Genomic DNA, 14,282 nt, shown 5'->3' on the forward strand with positions numbered 1-14,282 from the left:
CCCTTTTTCAGGAGACAATGATCCACAGCAAGAAGTCAGCCAGAGTCCAGGAATAGCAGTTCGTCTCTCATAGAAACCATTTGATTGGCATCACTGAGCTGCAAAAAGACCCGGTGGGCTTGGTGACAGATTCGGATCGCCTGGAGACAGGTTTTTCTCTCTCATCTCACAGCGAGGGGAAGAAAGCTCATCTGGTATCCTTTGTACTCGCATACACCTGGGAAAGGGTAGCAGATCTTTTGAAAAGGAGGTGCAGAATGGGATCATGCACACAGAGGGATGGAAGTGTCCTGCTGAACGGCCTCTGTCTCAAAGTGTTTACCCTTTGGGATTTGGTGTTTGGAGTGTGAATACCTCCAGAAAGGAACAACAACAACAAAAGTATGAAGGAATCATACATCATGGATCTCCATTTTTAACCTAATTCGATCAAGAGGTTTCTTAAACTTTTAAAATATTATGAAAACGGGCAGCTCGATGGAGAGAGATGCTCTGAAAGCCCCTTCCTGAAGGAAAAGCTGCAGTAGTGGTTTCTGTAGCAGTGGGTAATGAATCTATGAGAAATGTATATTGCAAATGTCCTGAGGGCAGGAAAACCTTCAGCACAAATTTCTTTTATGAGTCACTATAGAAATAAACTCCCAAACACGAGTCTGCGCAAGCCCTGCCTACAATTCTGCTACCTTGCAGGTAAGCTGCAAATGAGTGTGAGTCAGAAACATTAAACTGCCAAAGAACTTCGACACAGGACACTTTTAATTTGCTTTGGCTGTCCCTTTCTCATGGGGAAGACTTGGAAATAAGTGCTAATGAGTGATAATTGCTGCTTTTTCACCAGTCGGGCCTGTATAGCCCCAAGCACTGATTGATGATGGCTCCTTCCAGTGCCTGTGATTTATTTACCGGCTAAGCCATTAGAGAAGCATCATGGATTTCTAAATAAAATATTCGACATCTTAAATGCCTTGGCAATCAGTAACAGAACCAGTTTTTTATATCGGGCTCCTCAGATCATGCTCAGCATTTCTCCTGGTATTTTAGGAAAAAGGGTTTTTCACTGATTTTTTCCTAAAATAGAATTTTTTCATTAATCCATTAACATCTGAGACCCTCACTGCACACAGCCTCCACCATGTGCATTCGAGGAGGAAATTGGAGCACTGCCCAAGGATGGAGTTTGCTTCACACTGGGGTCTCAAGGTCAGAACAGAAACTAGTATGTAATATTTGGGCATCTGGTTCCCGTTTTTCTTATTCAGCCTGAGATTCTTCCAGGTATGGAAACAGTTAGTGCAGTTGCTGTTAATTTCCTAAGCAAAAGATTATCTGCTTCTCTTTTATATGGACACATAATCTTTAATTGTGTTGTTTTAATACATATAGCAAAGATAATTCTCCTTAATTATTACCTTGAGCACATGGCTGCAAATGCTGTTCACATATTTTTTTTTTTTTTTAGTAGGAAGTCTGCATTAGTCCTAAATATTGAAGTGTTTTTCATTATTGAGGGTGCTAATAAGTTCTTCAGCCTACAGCTTTCATGTATCAGGAGATCAGGGCTGTATTGACTTCATGGTTGCAAAGCCTACTTTAAATTTAATATAGGGAAAAAACAGGACTCAACCCTAAAATTAATTAACCTGAGTTGTTCCAGACACCTGCAACTGCCACGTGTAAGCATCAGTCCGGTGTCTGACATTTATGGCTGGAGAAGCAGGTTTCTGTTTGGAATGGCATTATCCAGCTACTGGGAACCTCTGGAGCCTGGGAACAGCATCATGGACTGCTGCTGCTGAGGCATCTTCAGCAAGGACTTCTGACTGCAGAAGGTCCTCCCTGGGCAGGAGATTCTCCCTCGTGCTCTGTGCCCACTGCAGGGGTCTCCCCCAGCAGCAGGAGCCTCCTCAGCACCCTTCTCCAGGCTGGAAGGAGCGTGGAGAAAGGGAGGAGGCACAGTGGCAGGATGAGTGTGTTACACAGAGATTCAGGCTGGAAGAGGTTGCTGTAAAACATGGGGAAATAGTGGCTTTCAGCCTTTCTCAATCACAGAAGCTTTTCCAGCAGAAGTGCAGTAGCTCAGATCAGAAATTGGTGCTGCTTGCCTTGGTCACACCTTACAGGCACCTAAGATTGCATCCATGACCTCCAGGGACTCTGTGGTGATGGGCTGAAAACCACAGCTAAAACCAGGGAAAAGGAGGTTTTCCCTACTGGGATATTCCTCTGTAGCTTGCTTCTATCTCCCGTGGTATCCCTTTATGGGAGTCAGGACTTGCAGCACACACCTCGCACCCAGGGAACCCCAAACTGTGCAGGGAGAGGGATCTTCATGGGCAAGAACTGCAGGACTGAGTATGCCTGCAGAAAAGGGACCAGAAGTTGCCAAAACAGAGGCTAAACCAAATAAGTCCAGTAAATTGTTCTGCAAATGGTAGGAAAACAAATTCTGGTTTCCAAACATCCTCTGTAGCTACAGAGTCCCCTTGCATTAAGCTCATCCTCAGAGTTCTCTGTGTCCCTCAGCCTTGGGCAAGGCACAACCTCCTGTGGATAATTTGGAGCTGTGCTGGGCTCTCCAGCTCCTGGGCTCTCTGGTCAGCTGGAAGGACAAGCAGAACAGATACCTGCTGCCCTCACACTGCTGCTCATTAGGGGAGGCACTGATTCCACACTCTCCTTTTCCTCTACCCAACAAAACGCTTTCACAAAATGTGCAGCTGTTTGTGTATTTGATTTTTAGCTGTCAAAATTGATAGAAACGGGCCACTTGTGGCCCTTGAGGTTAAAATGTGGGGTGTGTTTTGCATCTCAACATCTGAACACACTTTTCTCCCATCCCTGTCTCCCACTGCAGTTGCACCCATCATTCTGCCCCCAGTCCTGTGTGCACGGAGCTGGTGCTCAGCCCATAACATTTCACAGCGTTTTCCATGAGCCTCCAACAGCTTGTTAAATAGGATAATTCTGGCTGCATGCTTCCTACAAATGCTTCCATTCATAGATCCAGCACTTGCTTCTCCTAATTAAAGGCAATTCTCCCAGTTTGGATAATTTTGCCATCAATAAAGTGAAAGACATCTTTAAGTAAGAAACCCAAAATACTATTAAGAAGAGATAAGGAGATAATATCATACCTGCTATCTTCAGAATGGTGGGTTTCCACACTAATTAAAGTACAATTTATGACATTTAGATCCTAGCCTATACTTTTTTTCTTCCTAATTGATTATTTTTCTTACAATAGCATTCAGTTGCCTTTTTTTTTTTTTTTGGGTACCGTAAGACCATCTTTTGGGAAAAATAAATATAATGAATTTGGGGAAAATTAATTATTTAGTACTCCAGTAACTACAGGCTGAATTTTGTCAAATGTCACATTTCAGTAAATTCCTGTGGTTTGAAATTCAGTTGATGTTTATTAGGTTTAAGAGGGATTGTAGAGGAGAAATAAAAATAAGGGACAGAAAATAGAATGGAATATAAAGGTAAAAATGAAAAGTGCAACTAGAGAGATGGTTAACTCAATCCAAGCAATGTTTGTGAGTAGTTTGACCTGCTGAGGATTTTTATTGAACAGGTTCCTGTTGCAGGCAATGACGCCATGCATTTTGCAGTGATGAATTTCTAATTACTGAGCTGAGCTTTTCCAACAGCGACATTTCTTGCAAGTTGGATATAAACCTAATTATTCCAGGTTTGGTACTCTGACATCAAAAAATTAAAAAGCAAGCATAAAATATGCATTATTACCTATATCCTCGCAGTTATGTACCTCTAGGGTAGTGTGAGGTGGCTCTTTGTTCCAGCTTGAGTGTTTTAGCTGTGCCTGGGGTGTGTGGGAGGAGATGGTTTATGAATGTGTGCGTGGCTTTGTGCACAGTTATGCAAGAGCTTGTTTCTTAAATAGAGGAATCCCGGGAAACACAGAGAGAACACAGCCCACCCATCCTGGAGAACCAAACCCCCCTGCAGAAACCTCACACCTTCTCCAAGATTCATTCCCAAGGGGGAATGAGGAGAAGGGAGCAGATTTACATGGTACCGTGCTACGTGATGTTAATGAATGCTGCAATAATCCAATTTATTTCCACAGCTGGAGGTGCTGTCCACAAGATAGCATCATCCAGTCCAAAGACTCTGCTCTGGGAACTGACCTGTCCTTGAGGTTGAGGATGAACATGCTACAAAGGTGATTCCTGGTGCAGTGGTATATATACACACACACACACATATATATATATATATATATAAAAGGCAGGAAAAGCAAGAACACAAAGCATATTTTCAGTTTAAAGTGATTGATTTGGTCCTCTGTTCTTGATCAGGCAAATTAGGTGTGTGGAGCCAACTTCTGCTCTGGAGAGGGATGAGAGAGGAAACAGAGGGAGCCAGAAATCCCCATGCCCAGAAATCCCCATGCCCAGGTTACAGTAATGAAGGTCAGCTAAGAAATGGCTATATCCCAGAGGTTGGTACTGTGCTGGAAGAGGCTGCCAAAGCAAATTTGCTGAGGGAATGTGTTTTGGACCTCTTTTTGCAGCCCTCAACAGTGGTGTCAGAGCTTCTGGCTTAGGCTGGCCAGGGGCCGGCCACAGGTACAGGGTTTTGGGAGCACGTCAGTGTCTGGGTCTGAGCTTGCTCCATATTGTGATGCTTGCCCTGGCATCTTGGACATCTCACAGAGGTTTGTCACTCCCACAGAGTCAGGTGTGGGCTGAGCCCCTCAGTTTGGGGTGTTGCAGTGTAGCTGCTCACCTCAGAGCAAGGCCAGCCACACCATTCTGGAGTCAAGCCTCACCCTTGGCACTGCTGCTTCTCTGTGGCTTCTCCTGCAGCATCAAACCTGTTTGCAAAGGTCTCAGGTGTGTCAGACCAGCTTTTCACCTCCACCATTCCTGTCACAGCTCCTGGAGCCTGTTTGGGAACCAATAACGTAGCAGTTTAATATTAACTGGGAACCAATAACCTGACAGGTTAGGTTTAGGAACCTAAATTAGGTTTTGGGAACCTAAATACCCAAAAGTTAACTGGGAAAAGCAGATATTCTCTTCTGGCTGTTTCTAAGTCTGAAACCTCTGCAAGTTCTTACAATTTCATCTTTGGCTTTTTCATGCTCTGAGGTCATGCACCTCTGTGCCTTCCTTCCCTTTTCCCACACTTCCCTCATTGCCTTCCACAGAACCATTTCTGCCCTAGGAACTGAGCTTTACTCAACTGCATTCACAGCTCATTAGGGCCTGCCAATTCATCCAAGGGAGCACAAAAGCCAGTATTTCTTGTGAAAAACCATTAAAGCCAGAATGGTGAAGAAGAAGGACACCCACAGACCTGCTCCCAAGGCTTGTGCTGGGCTGCAGCACAGAAGCCTGTCTGAATCTAAAAGACTCCTTCATTTAGCACAGCTCTGCACTAGCAAAGTGTAGGGCTGGATCCTGAAGGGCTGGCAGCACATCCCCACCCTGGGGAGAAATCTCAGCACAGCTCTCACAGCAGAAAGGCCCCATGAACGGGCTGTGAAAATGGAGATTTCAGGTTTGGTTCCCAACCTCGGTCTCAGATTTTAGGGGAGTATGAAAAGCTTTCAGATGGGTTTTTTTTCTGTCTTTCTGACATAAACTAATATAAATATAATGATGTTGCAGCATTGCACCAGCTGTACTGCTTTTCTCTCTGAAGAAGGACTAAATCATTAAAGCAGCCACAGGTTTTAGATATCCGGAATCCAATGATTTTTAAATAAATGTTCTTGGTTGTGTCATTTCTAATAGAACAGCTATTCTGCATCATTCCCATTGCAGTCTGCATCGGGTACAGCCCTTGAGGTACTAAAGCATCACCATTCCCTAGATATGTCCTAAAACATTGGGAAAAGTTGATGGGGTCTATAAAGAAATACTGATCCTTGTTGAGCCAAAACCCAGCACAGTTTCCTGGGGCTGTAGGCACGATAATTCCAGAGTTCTGGAATTATATATGGCAGTAGCAGCAGGACTTTTCCTGTAGTGCAAGTTAATGAGTGCATGGGCAACACTTGCAGCCCTGCCTCCCTTGGGCAGCAGATTAGGGGGGATGTCATTTAATTGTCCCTGCTGTGAGAGCTGGGTACTCAGGATAAAGGCAAAAAAAATAGCATTTGGACCTCTCAGTCAAGAGTGTAGGAAACAAGTAATTAATTCGCATTTTCAGTTCTGCAGAGAAAGAGGAAAAAACCAATATTTTCTTATGCTTAGAAAAAAAAAAAAGTTACTTTCTGCGTTAGGAAAGAGCTGCCAACAGGGCTTTAGACTTTCTCCCCAAACAAGAATAGTTGCCTTTCAGATACAAAAGGGGAAACAAATGTGCTTCTTAGCACGTATCTTCTCTCGTTCAAAAAACCCCAAAAGAACCATGTTCTCTGCTGATAGAAATCAGCACAGCTCCAAAGTGAAACCCTCTGAGATGCTGACCACAGCCTTACAGGCAGAAGTGATTCAAAGAGTGGCCCTGTGGCTCTTTTAACACCAGCTGAAGGCCAGTGGGGAGCAGGGAAGGTGCAGGAAATGGTTTTGGGAAGCAGCTCATATTTATCTTGGTGCCACCTGGGGCAGCTCTCCATGCAAACCAGGGCGTTTGCATAAAAAAATAAACCTTAGGCCCTCATGCTGATCTACCAAGCACTCAAAGCCAACCCTGTGCTGCACTGAAACAATCTGCTCAGGCTGCATCCTTCCCCAGCCCCATGAGAGAGTTCTGCCCAAGCACCTGGCTGGCTCTGGCATCATCCCCTCCAATGCTGGTGCCTGGCTGCTCGTGTTTTGTGCCAGGGCATGGTCAGGGGGATGCTGGGACCAGAGCTGTTGGCTCATGCTTTCAATTTATCTATGTAAAGTTTGAAAATAAAAAAAAAATCCCTTTTTATTTTTTTCTGTGCAATGCCAACTGCTGTGTAGAAAAAAAGCCCTTGGTCTCTGACTTTCCTCCTTCTATTATGTGATGATCAAAAAGGTGATGTTTTTACCCCAAGGCATTTCCAGGGGACAAGAGGAGCATGCAGCCAAGTTCATATAAAGCAATCCTGGTTGAAGAGGCCTGCTTCATCTCAGCTGCAAAATTAGGATGGTATTTGTTGTAGCTTTTGCAGCAAAGGAGGCCTGGAAGCAGAATTTTGAGGAAACTGCTGAATGAGGAATGTTGTTGGGAGCGTCACTCCCGCAGGGAGGACAGGGTGAAGCAAAGCAAGTCCTTGATTTCTCAGTTCAGCACAGGGCACATCAAGGCACAAACAGACTGTGTGGGAGCCTTTTGCTGTGGTTAATACTGGTTTAGCATCAATAAGTAGCAGGGTGGCAGAGCATCCCTAGCAAGGCCACACTGCCAAGCCAGTAAGCAGAAAAGATGCTTCCTTGGATGTAAATTCACTTTACCAAGGCTGAAAATAGGCCAACTAAAGAAATTCACAATGGTGAATAAGTGCATTGCTAGAAAAGGGGGAAATGGGGAGAAAAGTGATTATCTTAAAGATTAAGAGCAAGAAACAGAATCCTTTCTACCATGCTGAATAGCAGGACTGGGAAGGTGTGAAAGCCCTTTGGGTGCCCACAGGCACACTTCACCAGGACGGAGCAGCCAAGGATGGAAGAAACGCTGAATTCTGTCCTAAGAATTGTTTTCTTACTAAATTTTAATTAACTTCCCCCAAATGCCCCTTGTTCCTGTACAGTATGTAAAAGGCAGTGCCAGTTACGAATATCTCTATCATTTCTCTTTATTTAGGTCCTTGCACTTCTACAGTTTCCACCACACCAAACTGGGAATAGCTGTATTTTGAATTCTCCACTGGAATTTTACCACAATCTTGCTGCATTGGCTTCAAACTGACATTGAAGAGGGGTTGATGAAGGTGACGTGCCACCTTCAGACCTGTTGGTTGCTGCTTGGCACTTGGAGTGCTGAAGTCAGGAACCATCAGGCACAGCTAGATAAAATCAGGATGTGAAGTTGCCTGGTGTGAAACTGCCTCAGCCACAGTCTCTACCATATATACCATAAGGAGAAGCAGTCCCAAACTGACACCCACAAGATTTACCCCTGTACCAGCAGCCCATGCACCCACTGCCCCCAAACCACAGCCATTCCTTGGGTTTTTTTAATAAAAATTGCTCCCTAACAGGAAAATATTCCCACTGCTCATACGCATGCATGCCCACATGGCTGTCAGCTTGGTTTTTCCAAATTAATCCAGACTTCTCTTAAGGGAGGAGGCAAGGAGAACTTGTTTTTCTTATGACAGCGTAGAGGCAGATGAGGGAGGAATATTAAGAGGAGTAAGGAAAAGATAGGAAAGAAGTAAAACCAGCCCTTTTCCCCCTCACATAGTATATACTCTGAAGGCAACCATTCTCTGGCAAAAAGGAGCCTTTTTTTTTCTGTCTGGGAGGTGGTTTTTGAGGAGAGCAAGGCACTGTGTGTGTTAGTGCAGAGGCTCTTCCTGGAAGAAGACGTGGCACACAACTGGAGGATGGGTAGCAGTGGCAGGGCAGATGGGGCTGTTGTGCTGGGAGGTAACATGAAAAATAAAGGAGCCTGTGGTGGTTCAAAAGCATCACAGATGTGGCTGTTCCAGGCTTGCTGGTGCAGCAAGTTCCTGGAACTGTTTGTCTGAACATCCACCCTGCGTGCTCAGCCCCTGACAAACACAGAGTAACCCAGGGTACAAGAAGACCCATGTCACAGTGCTACAATAAGAAATGTGGCATCATCAGGTTGCATCCCTCCCCAGGAGAATGGCAGGTATTTCTGGAGCAGCCCTTTTCATTAACTAAAGGAGCTCTTGTTGAAAAATAACCCCACCTGCTCTAAACCTAATTTTCCCATTTGTTGAATAAGAGTCAAATAAACTGGGTCAAACAGACTCTGATAGTCAAGGTTTTTAAGGAAGATGCAGCACCACGTCTAGCACAGGGTCTAGCTTAGATGCATTTTGTTTTTTCCAGGCCTTCATCCACAGCATGATTTCCCAGTTGTTCCATTCTGACAGGGAACAGTGGTTTCATCTGCACAGCAGACACACCCAAAACTAAGGCTGAACACAAACAGTGCATGCACCATCTCCAAGAAGACTGAAATCTGAATCTTTGCAGACAGCCCATGCAATGCTTGGTGGTGTTTGTTTTCCCAAGTTAGCAGAAAGCTGGAAGTAGGTGTACTAGGGTAGGGAGAACTCACCCTAATTCCAAGGCTGTCCTCACACTGGTGAAGTCATCTGCCCATAGATCTGTGATTATCTGGGTTCAGGCATCTCTGTCAGATACAGACCCTCCTGTCAGCTCCTTATCATTTGACCCTGGCCCAGCATTCTTAGTTAAGGCTGATTGAGCTGTGAAAACCCGTTGTATGACATCCCCGTGGTGCACACAATCCAGCTGGATGAAGCAGGATAATGTTTCCAAGGGTCTGGGCCATCATTAGTCTTGAAGTGAACAAGCTTTGAGCATGACAGCTTACATGGTAGATCAACTGGCAGGCACTATCACTTTTCTCTGTGATTTTTTTTTAAACACAGAAGTAGCTGATGACTGGATTGTTGACATCCAAAACTCAACCTGCTCATTGGCTTCTGAGGATGGAAATTATCCAAGTCAAACCATGTCTGCAAATGACACCGAAGCTAACGGGCCTCGATACTTTAGGAAGCTGGACAGTGAGGTTCATGTTTCAGTTCTCCTACAGAATGTCCACCAAGGTCCATTTGGTAAGGGAAAGTTTTGCTCAAGTATTTGAAGTCTTACCATGAAGATGGAACCAGGACAGGACTTGCTCTCCAGCAAGCAAGCTCTAAAGTGTGGTTAAACGGGGACAAAACAAAGGCCACATAGGACAGAAAGCTTTTGGTTAAGGGGATTGAATTTACATGGAAAAGCTCAGTGAGGAAGATGGTGGTGTACAATGTCAAACCTCACACTAGCTGGTGTTCTGCCTGCAGAGCCCAAATTAGATCTTATCTGACTACACAGGCACTGGAAACACACAGACAAGGTAAAACACAGCTCAGCCTCACTCAAAATGCAGCCCACGGGAACCAGGAGTGGCCAGATTCCTGTCTGGTGGGATGGTGATCAGCTGGGAGATGCAGTGTGTGGAGAAAAGACCAAAACCACGACTCCATTTAGGATTTGGGAGAGGAAGGAAGAGAAGGGGAGAGGAAGGTATGAGGATGCAGTTTAGGTGGTGTTGTCATGAGCACAGAGAGGTGGTGGGAATACAGATTTACATAGGGCCCCACTGTTTAACTAATGTCAAATAAAGTGAGATGGAAGAACAGCTGGTGAAGAGGTGTAACATTCACTCCAGGCTTTTGGTTTAGTTGGAGACATGGACAAAATGACACAGGGACTGAAGATCAGGTGTCCATAAAGGGTTGTGTTAAGGCCCATGAGCCTCAGTGAAACTAAACCAGATTAAAACATGCCAGTGACTGGGATGATGAGGCCACCAGCTTCTCTGCACCTCAGTTTCCCCCTCAGTAATGAGGATAATGATGATGCTTATCAAAGAGTATGCAGTGAGGATAAATCAAGGCAAGAGCCTTGATGGCAAATAGAACAGAGACCATCATATTCCAGCAGAAATTACCACAAAATTGAGGTGAGGAGCCTCTTTGTGACAGCTGCTGGGGTTTGATGTGCCCATAGAGCAGAGTGTTCACAGCAGCCACTGCTCATAGCCCCCTGCATGCGTGGGAAATGAGGGGAGGCAGGCAAACAAGAGCCTGTGAAGGCTTTGTTCAGCCCATAGTTGACTTGAGGGACAGTTTGACAGCTTGATGATGGGGGAAAAAGTGGGTATTGCTAAATGAAAGGAGCAAAGTTGGATAAAGGACTCTGGCTTTCCTCACTTTTTATGCCCATGCAAATTTAATTAAGGGAGAGTGCCTAAAATATGCCATTCAATTAAATGAGTTTTCAAATAACACAAAGTGAACTCCAGTTCCATCAGAGAAAGACACCTGCATTGTGGCACAAAGCTTGGAGACACAGGTTTGATTAAACACCTTGTAACAACCTTTGTGGGGCTGTAGCTTTTACAACAATTCAGTGAAAGCACATTTTTTCCAGCTGAATTATAGAGCTCTGAAAAATGAGGTTCACCTTTCTACTAAAACCTTTCCCTCACCATCAAACTCTGCCTAACTAACCCTCTGGAGATCTTTTCACAGTCTGCTCACATCCCAGCAGGCATGAATTTGCACAGTTGGAAGAATTTCATCAGCTGACACTGGCCATGGCATCCTGAAAGTCAGGAATTCCAGTAAAACTTTCCAAAAATTGTTTGATTTTGCTAAACACAGGCAACTTCTCTTTTCAGATCTGGCAGTGAATGAGGCTTTTGGCTACAATTGCAAAACTGGATCTCTTCTTGCTTGGCAGCTTATCTGGTAATTATGTTGTGTAAATGGAGTATGGCTTGCAAAAAGCAGAGGGCACGGATTTAGCCCTTGAGCAGCTTCAGCTGAGCTCCATCACCTGTTTGCTGATGGGGTTGTTTGCTCTGTGCAGACCAAGACAGTGATTAAGCCTGGATCCAAAAGTTCATCCCAGGTTTACAGCTACTCCATGAGTAATGCCTGGTCCTGTGAACAGGATTACCCCCTGTGTTACTTCTCCTCTGTCAATGCAGGTGTGAGCTCAGATATTTACCCTCCATGGAGGAAGAGCTGAGCTCCAGGCACAGCCTGGGGCAGTCGTGATGTCCCTGCTCTGGAGAAAAGAAGTTCCCATGCTTTTTCTGAAGCACCCCCTGAATTTGGGGTCTGTCTGCCAGGGAGCACTATGGCATGGCCTAAACCCATTGCAAAATCATGTTTTATGTAAAGAACAGAAATTCAGATTTGAATAAGCTCATGCTAATGTGAAACACTACTTTTCCCTTCCAAGCCAGTGGGTCCCCTTTCTCACATAGGTCCTCTTTACCCATTAGCTTTTTTCCCCCTCCAATCTCTTAACGAGCTTTTAATTGCTCCCAGCCTGGATTTGAGGATCTCCAGCTTCCTATGGCCTGCTAAGGTCCATCCAGGCTGAAGAGAACAGGAGATATCCAGGAACATTTCTGTCGCATTTCCATTGTCGTGCCTGCAACACAACCCTGTTGTAGCCCTAAATAACATATTGGGATGAGGAATCTGCCCATTAATAAAAGCTAAACCACCTCTTCTGGGTTGATTTGGACAACAGGACTCTCTTTTGGCTCTTGTCCCGTGTGCCCATCACTGCCTGTTGGCACTGTGCTGCTCCTTGCATGTGAGTGTCAGCCTGGACTTAATGTGGTGACTAAAGTTAATTAGCAAAGCTCCTTCTTCTGTCATTATTCAGCAACATTAATGTCTGTGGAAGGAAAGAACAAAATGAGCCAAGTTCATTTCACTCCTGTGAAAACCCCGGAAAAATAGCCATGTTCACCAAATGGGAAAAAAAGAAAAGGAGGAGATAAAAAAAAATTTAATTTCCAGCTTCTAAGAGGACCTTGCAAATAACAATATAAAAGATAGCTGAGTGTTCTGCTTAAATGAAAAAAGTGATTACTTTGCAGGCAAGTGAGTGGTATTCCATATCTTCTTCCCCTGCCTCTGTCATTTAATTTTTTTCCTCCACTTTTATTATTTGACTCCATTGGTGTGGTGAGAGGGTGCTGGAAGCTATTGACATTTCTCTTTGGTGCATGTGGAGGTGACATCCAGAATAAGTCACCTCCTTTGGAGGGGATGAGTCTGGCCTGTGACCCCTGGAAGTGAGGTGTGTTGATGCAACATTCACATGGTCAGATAAACACATCAAGCTCAGGAAGATGAGAGCTCATAGTGCATTTTCAGCCTTAACAGTGAAATCACACAAAGTTAAGGAGTTGTGGTGCATCCTTAGGGTGCATGTGGACCCAGTGCAATCATGGGACAGGCTGGAGAGAGAAGAGAGGCTCTTCCATGGCTCCAATCAGCACAGCTGTGACTACTGAGTGCTTCACAGGCAGTAGTATCTGGCCTCTAAGTACTGTTTTGAGGTTCACAAGCCGAGTTCCCTGATGGATAATCCATTGGACAGAAGAACAGTGCAGAGGGCAGCTAAACCAGCTGAGCCCCACATCCTACACTCTTGAGTCCTCTTCTGCACTTGCAGCCTCTCCAGGCTCCCTGATGTCCAAACAAGGTAACATGTCTTTGCAGGCAGGATTAACTGGATCTCTTCTCTCTACTTTGCCTTCTCATTTTCAGTAAACTCCTCTTTTTGGGCTGCTCTGTGATGTAAATCGGTAGGAAAGTCAAAATTTGTTGGGGGGTGGAGAAGACCACCAGGCACAGGCACAGAGATGGTGCAGAGAGAGGAGTGATCAGATAATCCTCCCTTCCTGAAGGCATGGGCTATTAACCCCACTTGTAGAAGACAGTCAGGTTGTAAAGCCAAACTCCCGGGAGCCAGGAAACACCAGAATTAACAGCCTGCAGAGCCACAGTGTGGGCCTTTCTGCACATCAGATGTGAGGCATCCTTTAATTATCTGATCACCTATCATTTGGGGTTATTTTAATCCGGCGAATTGCTCCGGGCCACATTAACACACGCTGCTCAAACCGCACGCCGCGTTCAACATTAATTTCCTCGCGAGCGCCTGTGCGAAGCCTCGGCGCCTGATCAATATTAATGCCTTTATCTGCACAGCGCTCCCGCGCTACCTCCAGCTGGGGAACCGAGCCACAGAGAGATTAAGGCCGAAATGATCAAACGTTCTTGCTAATTTTGGGTGCTCGATTCGCAGCACCGGGGCTCTGATCTTCCCGAGCGCTCGGCGTTTCACTGCACTCGGTGTGCCTGAAGGACAGCTCCCGCTGGCGTGTTCCTGTCTCCCAGGGCAGATCCATCCTGAGTGCCCTGCCTGGGGCAGCAGGAATAGGAAAGAGAATTTTTTAGGCAGCTCCTTTGCTGTGCAGATGAATTTCCTGCGCTGAACTGTTCAGAGCAAGGGAGAAATCCTAGGGAAAAAACCAAACAAAAACCAAGAAAACCTGTGTTGGCCATCAGTGTGGGCCCAGGTGGCCACGAAGGCCAAGGGTAACCTGGCCTGTATCAGCAATAGTGTGGTCAGCAGGACCAAGGCAATGACTGTCCCCCTGTACTCGGCACTGGCATGGCCACACCTCAAATCCTGGGGTCAGTTCTGGGCTCCTCATGACAGGAAAGACATTGAGGGGCTGGAGCGTGTCCAGAGAAGGGCACCAGAGCTAGGGAGGGGTCTGGAGCACAAATCTGATGAGGAGCA

Source organism: Anomalospiza imberbis, chromosome 5, assembly GCF_031753505.1.
Source record: "Anomalospiza imberbis isolate Cuckoo-Finch-1a 21T00152 chromosome 5, ASM3175350v1, whole genome shotgun sequence".
Taxonomy (NCBI): Eukaryota; Metazoa; Chordata; class Aves; order Passeriformes; family Viduidae; genus Anomalospiza; species Anomalospiza imberbis.